The sequence below is a fragment of the Helianthus annuus genome, chromosome 13 (assembly GCF_002127325.2).
Source record: "Helianthus annuus cultivar XRQ/B chromosome 13, HanXRQr2.0-SUNRISE, whole genome shotgun sequence".
NCBI lineage: Eukaryota > Viridiplantae > Streptophyta > Magnoliopsida > Asterales > Asteraceae > Helianthus > Helianthus annuus.
The window spans coordinates 96,558,470-96,573,236 of record NC_035445.2 but is presented as its reverse complement, the minus strand read 5'-3'; the positions used below and the strand labels follow the sequence as shown (position 1 = coordinate 96,573,236).

At 36.2% G+C, this 14,767-nt stretch overlaps 1 pseudogene; it reads right to left on the bottom strand.

Annotated features, from left to right (window-relative positions):
- Positions 1-408: 408 nt before the first annotated feature.
- The window catches only part of LOC110901357, a 33,437-nt pseudogene continuing 19,078 nt past the window's right edge, over positions 409-14,767 (bottom strand).

Below are 14,767 nucleotides of genomic sequence, written 5' to 3'. Positions count from 1 at the left end.
CCAGAGTGCATTTGCAGTTCGGTGTTCTTCAAACATGTTACAGTCATCAGTTGACATGCCATGGTTAAGGCAGCATGAGCACGATGATCACGTTGGATTAGGGCCTTGTCTTCATCAGTGAAGGTGGTTGCATCATTGTTGGCAACTACCGCATCTCCTCGAACCACCATTGGAATGTGAGGTCCAGCGGTAACAGAAAGCCACAGATTGTAGTCCGTATACTCGAAGAACGACTGAATGCGAGTCTTCCAAGTGCTAAAGTCTTCAGCCCCTTTCAACTTTGGTGGCCTAGTAGTGGTTCCGGTCTCAAGTTCCGCTTGAGCAATTGGACTTAGTTGATTCAATGACATCTTGATTTGGCTTTGACAAAAAAAGGACTGATCAGAAGCTAATTTCGCTGACAGATCACTAGAATCCGGTAACAGTGTTAATTCCGCCGATGACTTGAGAAGCACGAACTATTTCGCTGAAAATCTTCACTGATCTCCTATCTTCGCTAGTAAACACGATGATGTCCTGCACGAGCGAACAAGCTAATTCCGCTGATACAAGCAACACAAACGTTAGTTTGACTAATTTCGCCGATTACCGTGATAAGAACACTGTGGTTCAATATCACAGTTCTCGAAATCCCTTTCGATAATTTCGCTACAGGGTCACTTGACACTATTTCGCCGATAATCAGTAATTTCGCTCGAATTATGATCGTCGAAATTAATGATAATGCGATGAACTTCGAAATGAGTTCGCTATGTTCGCTATATTCAAAGATATCGTCGCTGTATTCAAATTTTAAATTCGCTATCTTCAAAACTTGTTCGCTGCATTCAAGTTAAATTCGCTGGACAGAGGGTTTAACATGAACTAAAGCCCTCTAATCACTCAAAAACAGCTCAAAACCATGTTTTGATGCATCAAAATGTCCAAAATGACTCCGTAATCGTGTATTAACAACAACCTATCGATTAAACACACCAAATCAATCCATTTTATGTCTAAAAATTTGAAAACCTTGAAACTTTTGAAAAACCTTCAAAACTATGAAAAATCTCAACAAGAACACAACAACCAAGAGCACTAAGGCTCTGATACCAAATTGTAAATCCCAATATCAATCCGGATCACAGTGGTTGGTTGTTTTAGCCAAAACACCTATTGATTAACTGTTTGAACTATGAAAAGTTAAGAATGATCAAAGATGAAGGTGAAGCTAATGGATTAATAAATACAACAAGTGTTATATTGAATCCAAATAATGAAATAAATCAATAGAGCACCTTGGATATCAGATTTGAGCACAAGAATAATGATAGAATGTAAACAACACCAATATTCATTAAGAGAGCCAAAAGCTTGAGTTGGTAACAATACAAGGGCTATATATAGTGTTCCTGACTAGCCAGCAAATTTATAAATTTGCTGGAATCTTATCTACACTAGGTCAGGAATCCTGATTCTATAGAATTACAAAATGAGCCCTTATACTATCAAAATAGCTACAAACCACTATAAAACTAATCCAGCACAAGTATGAACGATCTCAAAAGTTCCAACAATCGACCACCACCACCACCTCCCACCACCCACCCCATCACAACCTTCTATCATCGCCGCCACCTGCCTGCACCGTCACAACCCACCCCACCACCATCACCACCCACCATTTCCACCACCACCGGCCACTTTCCGCCACCCACGTCATCAACCAACACCACCGCCATCATCGTTAAACCAACAACCACCGCCATCATCTTCACTGTAAACCGACACAACACCATCCCCAATTCCCCATACCATCGCACCTGCAAAAAAACAAAGAAAAATGTGGTTTGACCAAAATTCACCTAAGTTAACTAAATTTTTTGAATGGAGTTAGTGGGTTGGATGAAAATGACAAAAAATTGACAAAAGTCGGGGACTAAAATGGCAGAAAACAAAACTATTTGGACTAAAATGGCAAAAAAAACTATTTGAACTAAAGTGACACTTTTGATCAAACCTTATAGACCAAAATGGCAATTTACTCTAAATAAACTAAGAGGATCAATGTTCTTATAAGATTAAATTAAATAACTAACTTTTAGAAATTATATACCGTCATATTAGAAAGAAAAAAACAGGTCACCTGTATATCATGTGTACCTCAAAATTTACCAACTGTCGTTAAAAACAAATTCTGTAGAGGACCCCAGGAAAAATTATTGTGTAATGTAATTGCTATTTAAAAAAAGTAGTGTTGATAAATCAGAATTTTGGACAAAACATAATAACTTAGCTGAATTCATTATCATTTATGACACTTGATCAAATTATTAAAAAAAAGTACATGTTATACCCCTAGGGGAAGGTTCAAATGAAAATCACTAGTTATTGTGAAAACTAGAAAACTAACTAAAACCCACTAAAAAGGAGGGAGGGAAGACTTTTAATGGAGGGGTAAAATTGGAACAAAAAATATATAACTTTTCAAACATTTCTCATTTCTCCATACGTTATCATTTTAAAACAAAAATGGCACCATAAGATCACAAATTTTCTTATCTTTCATTCAAGTATATTCGAGCATATTTTTTATGACATAAAAAAGATTTATGGTGTCGTCTTGTTTTCAATACTATTATTATAGTAGTGCACATGTGCAATATAACATGTACTACAATTTGCGTTACATGCTTAAAATTAGCTTTTTGATTCTAGTTTAGCTTTTAGGGTTAGTTTTTTTGGAGGTTTAGGATTAGGATTAGGATTAGGTTTTTGGGGGGTGGGGGTGGGGGGTTAGGTTTTTTTCGTGTTTATGTTTAGGGTTTAGTTTTAGGTTTTCGGGAGGGTGGGGGGTGGGGGGGTTTAGGTTTTTTTTTTAGGGGGGGGGGTTAGGCTTTTGGTGGGAGGGTGAATTTAGGTTTGGGGGGGGGGGTGGGGGGTTTAGGTTTTTGGGGGGTGTCGGTGGGGGTGGGTTAAGTGGTTTAGGCTTTCCGTATTAGTGCACATGTGCAGTACAACCAAAAAAAATTTTTTTTTTTTTTGAAATTTTTTTTCCATATATAAAAAGTAGCGATTTTTCTAAAAAAAATTGTAAAAAAAAAAAATTGTATGTTTTTTAGGCTTTTTTTAGTTAGTTTTCGAGTTTTCACAATAAAAGTGGTTTTCATTTAAACCATCCCCTATACCCCTAATCCCATATCTTATTTATGCTATATGCCTAACATGATGGCACTTATTTTACTTATATGCTACCCATCAAATTTACAGTACAGTTTGATTTGATCTGAGAATACATACAGTTTAGCTCAACTTCAGTAACATCACTCTTGAGCATTTCGAGAGAGGCACGAACCGATGAATAATTATGTCTCCACCGCTGAATTCTGAAAAATGTGTTTGCTTGTAAGTTGTAACAGTGCTATCTCAATTCTGTAATCCCCTAAATTTTTCATCATACTCGTGAAAACGTCAATTAAAGTGAACTTTTTTTGTCATGTAACGTGGAAAAGGGGAACATTAGTGATTTGACACTTGAAGGGGGGCACTGCAACTGCAAGTAAAAGGGGAGGGGGTGGCCGGAGTACATTTAGCACAACCCTATCATAATTCTGATGGATTAGCGAATAACCATATGATGTTTGCGTTCTTTTCCTTTTTCCTTTTTAATGAAAAAAGAGTGTATCTTTTATATATAAAGGTGAAGATGATACCTTTTTGCAAAAGATTTTGTATTGTTGCCATAATCTTGCATTGTCTTCCCTCAAGAACCTCTCCTGGACATAAAATATAATGTGTTGTTCTTATATGTGTTATGCAGATTTCATTTCTAAAGAGATAAAAATACCGAAACAAATAATGATCAGTTGGTATTGCGTTTGGCACATACCTTTCGCGCCCTTAAGGTTGTCAAGGTTGATTCAAGCTTAGTGTCTAACTTCATAAGTTCGTCTAGTGAACACGATTCTAAGGTTTGTCCCAAAAGCTTCCGAACACATTAAAATCACCGTATAGTAATTTTAGAAGTGGACATGTTCGAAAACATTAAACATAAATAAATCAGCGGTGCAAAGGGATATGTAACATCTAAAAAACCACCGTTTTGACACTTCAAGTTCTTCGATTTTCGTCCGAATTCTTGTGGTGTTGTGTTTCAAGTGCTGCAACAGTAAATGGAAATGTTTTTAAGGTTAAATAAAACACCCTTTTAAAATCTTGTGGAACTAGTTCATGTTTAGAATATGAATATTTGCCTGAATTTGGGGTTGAATTTCATCATTGCAGCTTTGTTTTGCCATAGCATGGTCATGGTACTTATGTATGGTCTTCCTTATGCTGAAACCAAACAACATATTCTATGGTTATTAATGTCAATGATCAACTATGATCAATTACTGTAAGAGATCCTATGGTTGTTGTCTTCGACTATGTGTTATGGGTTAACTAAACTGTTACGTATCTTATTTATTTTAGTTTTATTACTATTGTTAAGTCAAGGGATTAGGATGTTATTTTGGTTTAGTTTGGGGGGTGTCTTATGTAAATTTCTTATCTATTTATTTGGATGTTATGTATGGAATGGAATCAAGCATAATTTGAGTCAAATATCTCTCTATCTTTTAGTTTTCTTCTTCCCCAAGGTTTTAACCCTATCAAGGGTATCAGAGCCGTTCCGATCTCCGGTCGGAATTACTTCCGATTACCATGACTAACACTCGCAATCAAGAAATTGACAGCACTCTCAAGGAACTTGGCAAGGCAATCTCAAATCTCCAAGAAACCCTAGCCACCATGTTGAAACAACAAGAACAGTCGATGAAACAACAAGAAGAGATCTTACGAGCACTCAAGGAGCATTCAAGCGGTGGCAGTTTTAGCGGCGGCGGAGGCGGCTTCAGCGGCGGCGGAGGCGGCCCTGATAAGGGCCTGTTTAGCGATGAATCGCGGACGGGTACTCGGCCTATGCGGGTCGGGAAGGTTGAGTTTCCTCGGTTTTCAGGTGAAGATGTGGAGGATGGGCTGCAACCCGAAGATGTCAAAATAACACCTTCGGTTAACGCTTCAAAACTTCCGTTGCTTCCAGATCCAACAGGAGTCCCTGGGCCACCAGCTTATAAACCAGCAACTATTAACGCGAAGCGCTTGTCAGGTGAGGAACTAGAGTTAAAAAAGTCAAAAGGAGAATGCTTTTGGTGCACTGAAAAGTTCGTTCCAGGACACAAGTGCAAAAAGAAACAACTTTTTGTGATTAACGTGGAAGGCGACGAGGAAACTGAACAAGACGACAAGGGTTAAGGATTGAATTGAAGAGCTTACTTTTTGAGGGCAAAAAGTAGGTTAAGGGGGGAGTATTGTTACGTATCTTATTTATTTTAGTTTTATTACTATTGTTAAGTCAAGGGATTAGGATGTTATTTTGGTTTAGTTTGGGGGGTGTCTTATGTAAGTTTCTTATCTATTTATTTGGATGTTACGTATGGAATGGAATCAAGCATAATTTGAGTCAAATATCTCTCTATCTCTTAGTTTTCTTCTTCCCCAAGGTTTTAATCTTGATAGGGTTAAACCCTAAAAGAGAAGAACTAGGAGAATATTTGGAGAAAATAGGAGAATTTCAAACTTCAAATCTGATTTCCTTCCTTCATGTTACGTACATAAATAAGTAAATAACCCAAACAATTACATTAGACTCCCTAAACTACTAATAATTAGTAAAATACCCCTAAACTATTATTCTTCACGTAACAATACTTCCCCCTTAAAAGATTCTTGACCTCGAGAATCACAAAATAGAGAAAAAAATGCAGCATCCATGAGTTCTTTTGGGTCGACGCATTCCAGGGTGGACGCCATTCGGTCCTTCCGATTGCAATCGGAGAAATCCTAGCGATGCGCCATGGTGGGCGCCAATCATTTACGGAACTCGCCTTTGCCTTTAAACAGGCACCAAAAAGATTGTGGTTAACAACATCAATTATATCATCATCTGGAAGGGTATCAAACTTCCTACCATATTTGACATGAAGACCTTGACGAACAGGAACCGCATCACTGTTCGGAACCAGTAGGCCAGCCTTAACAACATTGTATAGTCTAGTTTTGGGTTCTTCGCAAGCGCCATTAGCAAGGATTATGCAAAGTGTGTCTCTATGTTTTCTTCCTTTATGAAGAACGGTGTCTTCATTGAAGGACTGGAGCTTTTTCACTGTCTCATGTAGTGCAACAATGGAATTATCATTGTTAATATTTTCATCAACAACAATTATGGCTTCTGTCATCCGAGTACCCGTCCGCGAATCATTGCTAAATAGCCCTTTATCAGGGCCGCCTCCGCCGTCGCTGAAGCCGCCTCCGCCGCCGCTAAAACTGCCACCGCTTGAATGCTCCTTGAGTGCTCGTAAGATCTCTTCTTGTTGTTTCATCAACTGTTCTTGTTGTTTCAACATGGCGGCTAGGGTTTCTTGGAGATTTGAGATTGCCTTGCCATGTTCCTTGAGAGTGCTGTCAATTTCTTGATTGCGAGTGTTAGTCATGGTAATCGAAAGTAATTCCGACCGGAGATCGGAACGGCTCTGATACCCTTGATAGGGTTAAAACCTTGGGAAGAAAGAAAACTAAGAGATAGAGAGATATTTGACTCAAATTATGCTTGATTCCATTCCATACGTAACATCCAAATAAATAGATAAGAAACTTACATAAGACACCCCCAAACTAAACTAAACCAAAATAACATCCTAATCCCTTGACTTAACAATAGTAATAAAACTAAAATAAATAAGATACGTAACAATACTCCCCCCTTAACCTACTTTTTGCCCTCAAAAAGTAAGCTCTTCAATTCAATCCTTAACCCTTGTCGTCTTTTTCAGTTTCCTCATCGCCTTCCACGTTAATCACAAAAAGTTGTTTCTTTTTGCACTTGTGTCCTGGAACGAACTTTTCAGTGCACCAAAAGCATTCTCCTTTTGACTTTTTTAACTCTAGTTCCTCACCTGACAAGCGCTTCGCGTTAATAGTTGCTGGTTTATAAGCTGGTGGCCCAGGGACTCCTGTTGGATCTGGAAGCAACGGAAGTTTTGAAGCGTTTACCGAAGGTGTTATTTTGACATCTTCGGGTTGCAGCCCATCCTCCACATCTTCACCTGAAAACCGAGGAAACTCAACCTTCCCGACCCGCATAGGCCGAGTACCCGTCCGCGATTCATCGTAGGATTTGGTATCGATAGCTCGAGCCGGTTCGTTCTAGCACTTCACATTTAGTCTTGCTTCTTCATTTGGGACATCTCTAGCGGGGGGTCAATTGAGGGAAATAGATATTTAACCGTTATCATTGTCACATTAGCATTGCTTGATTCTAGGGATTCGACACCTAGGTAGCCTTTATCTCATATATATTTGATCACAATTTGCTCTCGTGTTTGCTTCGTTTGCTTGTTTTGTTTCTTACGTCCTCTTATTTAATTTCGTTATTATTTAATTATTAAAAATCACTTTCAAAACAATTCTAAAATTTGACTACTTATTCGACAAAGGTTCATTATCTAGAGTTTGCATATAGTGTCCACGGATTGATATCCGGTCTTGCCATCTACACTACACTGCGACCGGTGCACTTGCCGATTGTGTGTGGTTTAGGTTGTGATTCCATTTTTAAAACTTGTTCGAATTTAATATACACATTTTCACACATCAAGTTTTTGGTCACCCAATCTACCCACCAATGATTAGCTAATAACCTAGCTCACCCTAATCGTCTTTCGAGTCACAAGATGAGGATGCAAGTTTTAATATAGTGATTTTAATTATTAGTCAACTTGGTCAATTTCTCAACACAATACCTAACCCGAAAATCCTAAGATAACCGAATTAAATTAAATTCTAAGTCTAGGGGGAATTTCTTCGTGCCTAAACCGCTGAATTTATTGACTAATAAAATAACCAAAACATACCAACATGCAATATCAAGATCAATTTCAAAGAAAAGTTATGTAAATCACATCAAATAACCGAAAACATGTCACAAACGCACTACAAACCTCTAGTTCATCAAAACCCATGTAGTTTAAGAAAATTAGCCAAGAATCATATTCAAGAACAAGAAACAAGTCTCAAACGATAAGCAAATCATGTTCATAATTTTGTAAAACACAAAGTCTAACAAAACTAAAAATAATAAATTGCAAAACAAACCCGAAACTTGAATCATGACTTGAAGCTCGAACCAATAGTCTCTTTTTTCCTTCTCCTTCTTGATCGTAGACCCCCACTTCTCGTATATTCTGCCGTCTACTTCTCTTTCTGTTCGTGCTTGTTCTCTTCCGTATGTGTTTTTTTTTAATTGCCTCCCACTTTCTCCATGTTAATTCGTTACGCATGTATATATGATATATCAGTAGGGCCAAAGAAATATAATCATGAAGATCGCCCAATATGCTTTCCCAGCTTGGGAACATAACGAGACAACAAGCCCAATAATCACCATTTAATATAATCGGCCCAATAAACAATCAGATAACGGTGGCACATTGGAATTTTTGGATTTCCTTAATTGCAATAATGAACTTTCATGCTTCTTTTAATCCTTGGTAAATCGGCCTCTGTATATAATTGTCATCCAAGCCCCACTCTTTATCTAATATGAGCTCCATCACCTAAGTCTTGCTTTTGAAACTCACCTACGAATGATATGGAAAAACAAAAAGAATTCAATCAATGACTCATTTATATTCTCAATTAATAATTTACGTTAGTGAATGGCTTTATGTTATCATGAAGTTGAGAATTAATTTCAAATTTCACAAAATGTGCACTTTGGTCCTTTAAGTTCTATTAACTATTTTTAAAACGACTTTTTGCTTTTCACATTTTGGTCCCTCAGGTTTAATCAACTCCCGGTTCTTTGTTTATTTATACATTTAAACCCGTTTCGATTTTATTTTCGCACCAGAACCTGTAATAATATAAAATAATAAAATATATAATAAAACTAAATAAAAACAAATAAAACTTATACAAAAATTATATAATTTACATGGGACACATATGTGTATTTTACCACACATCAAATATCCCCACACTTAACCTTTTGCTTGTCCCTAAGCAAAATCCTAAGCAACATGTCCAACTTAAACACTTAACTATAACGCAAGTCTCGAACAAGTTATAACGCGAACTACGAAATCATCAAACATAGCGGTTTCGCAAGGCTTACAACGTTCAAAAGGTTGATGAATCATAATATCTAAATGAAGACGGGCCTACCTAATCAAGCTTTTCTCACCTTCAAGCAATCAACTATGCATTGTCAACACCCCTCACAATTTCACTCATCTCTCGGCTAATATATATATATATGTAATCTCGAGTGAACTCTCAAAACCGAACTACGAAACATACTATCATAAGCTTGTACGTCAATCAAATCTCCACCTAAATGTTAGAATTTAACACGGATCAAGAGGGCTTTATTGGGTAGGTAAGGGCTAAAGGTAAGGTTTTTTTTAGGGATATATGGCTAAAAAAGTAATCACACAATAAACCGGATAAACGCAAAACAAAAAAACTAACATATTGGTCATTTTGACCCACAACTTTATTCTTTTTTTTTCTTTTTCTTTTCATCTTTTTGGCGACTCTGCTGGGGATATTTGGAGCCGGTTATCCGTTAGCAATGTGTTGTGGATTAACACATAAGAACTTGACCATTAATTAAATATCCGTTAGCAATGTGTTGTGGATTTGCTAAACACCAGAGACCAGTAACTAAAAAAAATAAACAGGTGGCATGTGATTGGTTACCACATCCATAGGCCCCACCATCATTCCCATTAACATAGTTATGGGTTAACGATTTCCCCATTCTATTCCCATTCACGGCCGCCGTTAACTAGCCGGCTTGGGTTAACCGTCGCCAACATCGTATGTGGCATCGTTAACGGATTGCTAGTAAAGCCACAACACCCAATCTTATAACTAGCAAATCTCCATAGCCAAAGTGTCTTATATGGAGCACCCTAGGGGTATGATTCCAGTCATTACTAATGTTACAATATCATGGTTTGCAAGATTGGGTGCACAACTCGCAAATTGTTAATTTTATAAGGTCACATACATGGCCACCAAACACATACACTATGATCATATGGTGACTTCTAATCATAGACTATTTATTGGATAAAATCATTTTTTTGGGATGGTCATTTTATATAATTTTGTTATAGATATATGTAAAGATGTCAAGTTTTAATTCCTATCTCATACCAAAACCATAAAAGATTTAGGTGTCTGTAAAGGTAGAAGCCTAAAGTGTTTTTCTTAGATAATATGGTCGCCATGAATATTATGGCTATAATCTAGAAAATAAAAAATAAAAGTAGATAATTACATGCTACTTATTGTTTCTTGGGTATAAATAAAGAAAATATGTGAAGTTAGTTATTATGAGTCTCAACTCACAACAATCAAGAGCATCTCTACTGTTTGTACTAAACATTTACATCATTTGGATGCAGAAAGAGAATTAATGTACGAAATTTATTACAAATCTAGTATAAGATTTAAGTTTTATGTAATTCAGTTTTTCCAACTAATAAGTAATTATTATTATTATTATTATTTTGAGCGGCAAATTTGGAAACTAAGTAATTTAAATTTACACATTGAGATATTCAGTTAAATTATATTTTCTAAGTCATGTTAAACAAAAAGCACCATTTATAAACATTTGGAATTGCTTCTTCCTAGACATTGTGGGATCGATATGTTTTAACTTGCCAAAATACAATCACCGGATTCAAACTTGCAGAGATTTGAGAGAGAATTCTAAATTAAATCATACTTGCATTAGCTTCAAATGAGGGGTACATAGGGGTACTTGGTGAAAGGGTGTGACACCCTTTGGTGAACCGACCTTCAGTGGGTGTGACGGTAGTAACCGTCAATACTTATCTATCTATTATACTAAATGAATTCTTTTAGGCCACATAAACTATTCTTAGCCAATCATTTTGATGATGTGGACATTCTCTAAAGGCTAATAATTCACACTGGGCGGCAATATCATTTCCTTCATTCTCCTTTCTCCTTCTCACGTACGTTTCTCTATTCTCCTTCTCACGTAAGTTTCTCTCCTCAACCTTTCCTTTATATCTTATTATTTGCAAATCACAAACCTAGATCTCTAAAGCAAGGATTCAAATCATCAATTGAAGGCAACACAGTAAGTTATTTTTGATCCTTAATCTGATCCGCATATGTTTTTTTTTCATTGATTGGTGTTTCATATTTGTTTAATCTTGATTTATCTTTCACGAACCCTAATTTGCAGCGAAGCAGTTCTCATGTATCTCTGATTCATCCTAATCGTTACCCTCTTGGTATGTTAAGTTTTAATCTTATAATCTTACGTTTATATAAAACCCTAATTATGATATGTGCGATTTTCAGACCTTCAAACTTCTACAAAACCCTGCTATGAACCGAATTCTCTTGATGGTTCCACTGATTGGATTCTATATAACATTTGGCTTCTAATTATTTCAATTTTCTAATATTTTTCTTCAATGGTAGCAGATCTCTGTTAATTTTCAAGTTATGGTTTTTGCTCAGGTAAATGTTCTATTGGTTTTTTTTGGATTATATAATAGTTTATTGAGTAGGAGTTGGGTGGAAAGTGTGTTTTTCCTAGAAAGTCTAGGAAGCAATAAGAACGCGACATGTGGCATTGAAGGATTTTATCTAAAAGGGCATTTATGTACTTTCACAATCTATTTTTATTTTAGGAAATTATCTTCAATAACTAACTATCCATAAATTTCGAAATTTTTTGTTTTCGATTTTAGATCTCACTTAATATCAATCATTCCTTCGTTTTCTTGCTGGAATCTATCAGCATGTTCTTGGTACTGTGTTTTAACAGTTTGTTCTTTGGTGATGTGTTTTAACAGCAAGCAGATTCATACAACTGTGTTTTATTATTCAGATTCATACAGTTGTGTTTTAACAGCAATCAGATTCATACAGTTGTATTTTTGCATTCAGATTCATACAGCTGTGTTTTAACAGCCAGCAGATTCATACAGTTGTGTTTTACCATTCAGATTCAAACAGTTGTGTTTTAACAGCAAGCAGATGCATACAGTTGTGTTTTAGAATTCAGATTCATACAGTTGTGTTTTAACAGCAAGCAGATTCATACAGTTGTGTTTTAGTATTCAGATTCATACAGGTGTGTTTTAACAGCAAGGAGATTCATACAATTGTGTTTTAACCGCAAGCAGATTCATACAGTTGTGTTTTAGCATTCAGATTCATACAGCTGTGTTTTAACAGCAAGCAGATTCATACAAATGTGTTTTACAAGCAGATTACGACCGTGTTTTCTCTTCCGGCGTTGCTTCCGGCGACTGTGTTTTCTCTTCCGGCGACTTCAAGTCGGCTCCCATCCATCTTGTTCAAATCCCTTTTTTTAATCTCTTCCCTGCAAACATAAAACACTTCAATGTAGAACACAATTGAACCCTAATCGCCAACTAAAACACAGAACACAATGTCCGTTTGATCTTACGTATATAGAAGTTGGAAAATCTCTTATCTTCATCCATGATTATAGGTATTTTTGGTATGATTTTTGATTGATTTCGTTGTGGGTTTAGAGAGAGAAAGTGAGAGAGAGGGAAATTCGCGTGTAATAAGGAAATGTGACTTATTGACGGTTATTTTTTATTGATTTAAAACACTGTTATGACGAAATTGCCCCTTATCATTTAAAACAATCTATTAAATATAGTTAAATATTACAAGATTGCCATCGATTTAATCTCAACCCTTAAACACACCAATCTGATGGACCAGATCGCTTCCTAGACTTTCTAGGAAAAACACACTTTCCGTAGGAACCCTACTCATAGTTTATTATTGGGTTTTGTTTTGTTTTTTTTTTTTTTTTTTGTCAATCATATGTATATGTTATTGATTTAATTGGAATTAGATTTATATGATATGGTTTGAAACATGTGACTGTATTGTGATTTTTTGGGGTAAATTTGGTTACATTCACCAAGTGTAGAAGTGTAGATTGGATTTTGGAGTTTATAAATTGTGAAATTAGAGATCAGTGTAGAAAGATAATCTTACAACTCTTTTAATTCTACAATACTTTGTTTGTTCGGTTTTTGATTTTGTTCATGTTTGTTCAGAGATATTCAGTTTTCATTCATTTTCGCTCTGTGATTCTTTCCGAGTTTCTCAACAAATTTCTTTCCAGTAAAGTTCTTTTAACATCACGTTGTAGTTTTTATTATTGATTTATTGAAAAAGTTTCATTGAGTTCTTCATCTAGGTAATCATTTTTTGTTCAAATATGGTTTTAGTTCTTTAATCAATCGTAATAATACCCTAATTCCCACAATCGATATTATTAGGTGTCCATACCGTTTGTCGTAGTATTGTAGCTCCATCACCATTAAGTTTGGTTAAATAATAGAATTAGTGTTGCAGAGATAGCACATGAGGATATACAAGAGTAGTTTGAACTCGAAAAACAGTAGATAATATTACTTGCACCAGTGGCGTATATAGAGTATGTTCTTAATCCCTTTCAGCTTGAGTTACTTTATTGTCATTTGTTTTTTTTATTTAACAAGATTAATATTCAATCAGTAATAATTTGTTAATAATAAGAATTATATTATGGCTACATATTTATTTATTTATTTATTTAGAATCCCGTATGGGTCAAACAAGGTTAAAGTCACTAGACTTTATGTAGGATCGTTTTCGGACCCGAACGAGTCGATCAGAAGAGTTTATCTCAATACGAAAGGCGGAAACAAACGTATCGAGTTCAATTCAGCAAGAATATCACTTTAAACTGTCGATATTATTGATAAAAAGACGTTATACAGCGATTTGACACTTCGGCAGCACTTCGTGGCTAAAACCGGAAACTGTTCTCCTGATTTCGCTTGAGACAGCCTTTATATAGGCGAAGAGATTCCGCTTGAACATGTTTCAAGCGGAATTAACATAATAAACTCAAGCGAAATCATCATGTTAACTTCGAGCGGAATTAGAACATTTATGATTTCGCTTGAACATGACCTGGTGTCATTTCAAGCGGAATCACCTCTAATTCTCACTTTCTCTTTTTTCGTGCCCTGATCTAACTAGTTCTATACAAGACTCGATACAAGACGAAGTTGACAGACGGATGCACCAACAAACTCCCCCTCGGATGTTGACGGACTCTTCAGTGTCGAGTCTTCGCATCTTCAGTCTTTATTAGCCTTTGGGCTTCTCTTTGAAGTATCTGACGCTGTAAGTATCCTCAATCTCTATCTTCTGTTTTTATCAGCACCAACAAATTCCTCCCCTCGAATACTCAGGATCTGAGTCTGGCTCTTTGTCATTCAGACTCTCCCTCTCAGTAAGCAGGGATCGCAGTCTGTCTTTCACAGGTTCAAGATCATTGCCTGACTCATACTTTGCTCAGAATCGAAACCTGGCATTCTTTGATCACAAGCTTCTCAGGATCGATTAACCCAGCTCTTACTCAAACCTGCACATTCTCTACCACAAACATAAGCTTTTTATGATAAAAATTTCACAGACTCAGACACCACTTGTAGATATCTTAAAATGATTTACCATTAAGAATCTCTAATGAACCACTTTCAGGAATATTGTTTTTATTTCAAAAACTTTTCTCATTTAAACACATACTCCCCTTTACCACATGCACATCATGTCTAGCACTCGGAATTTTGAAAATCAGCTCTCCAACACC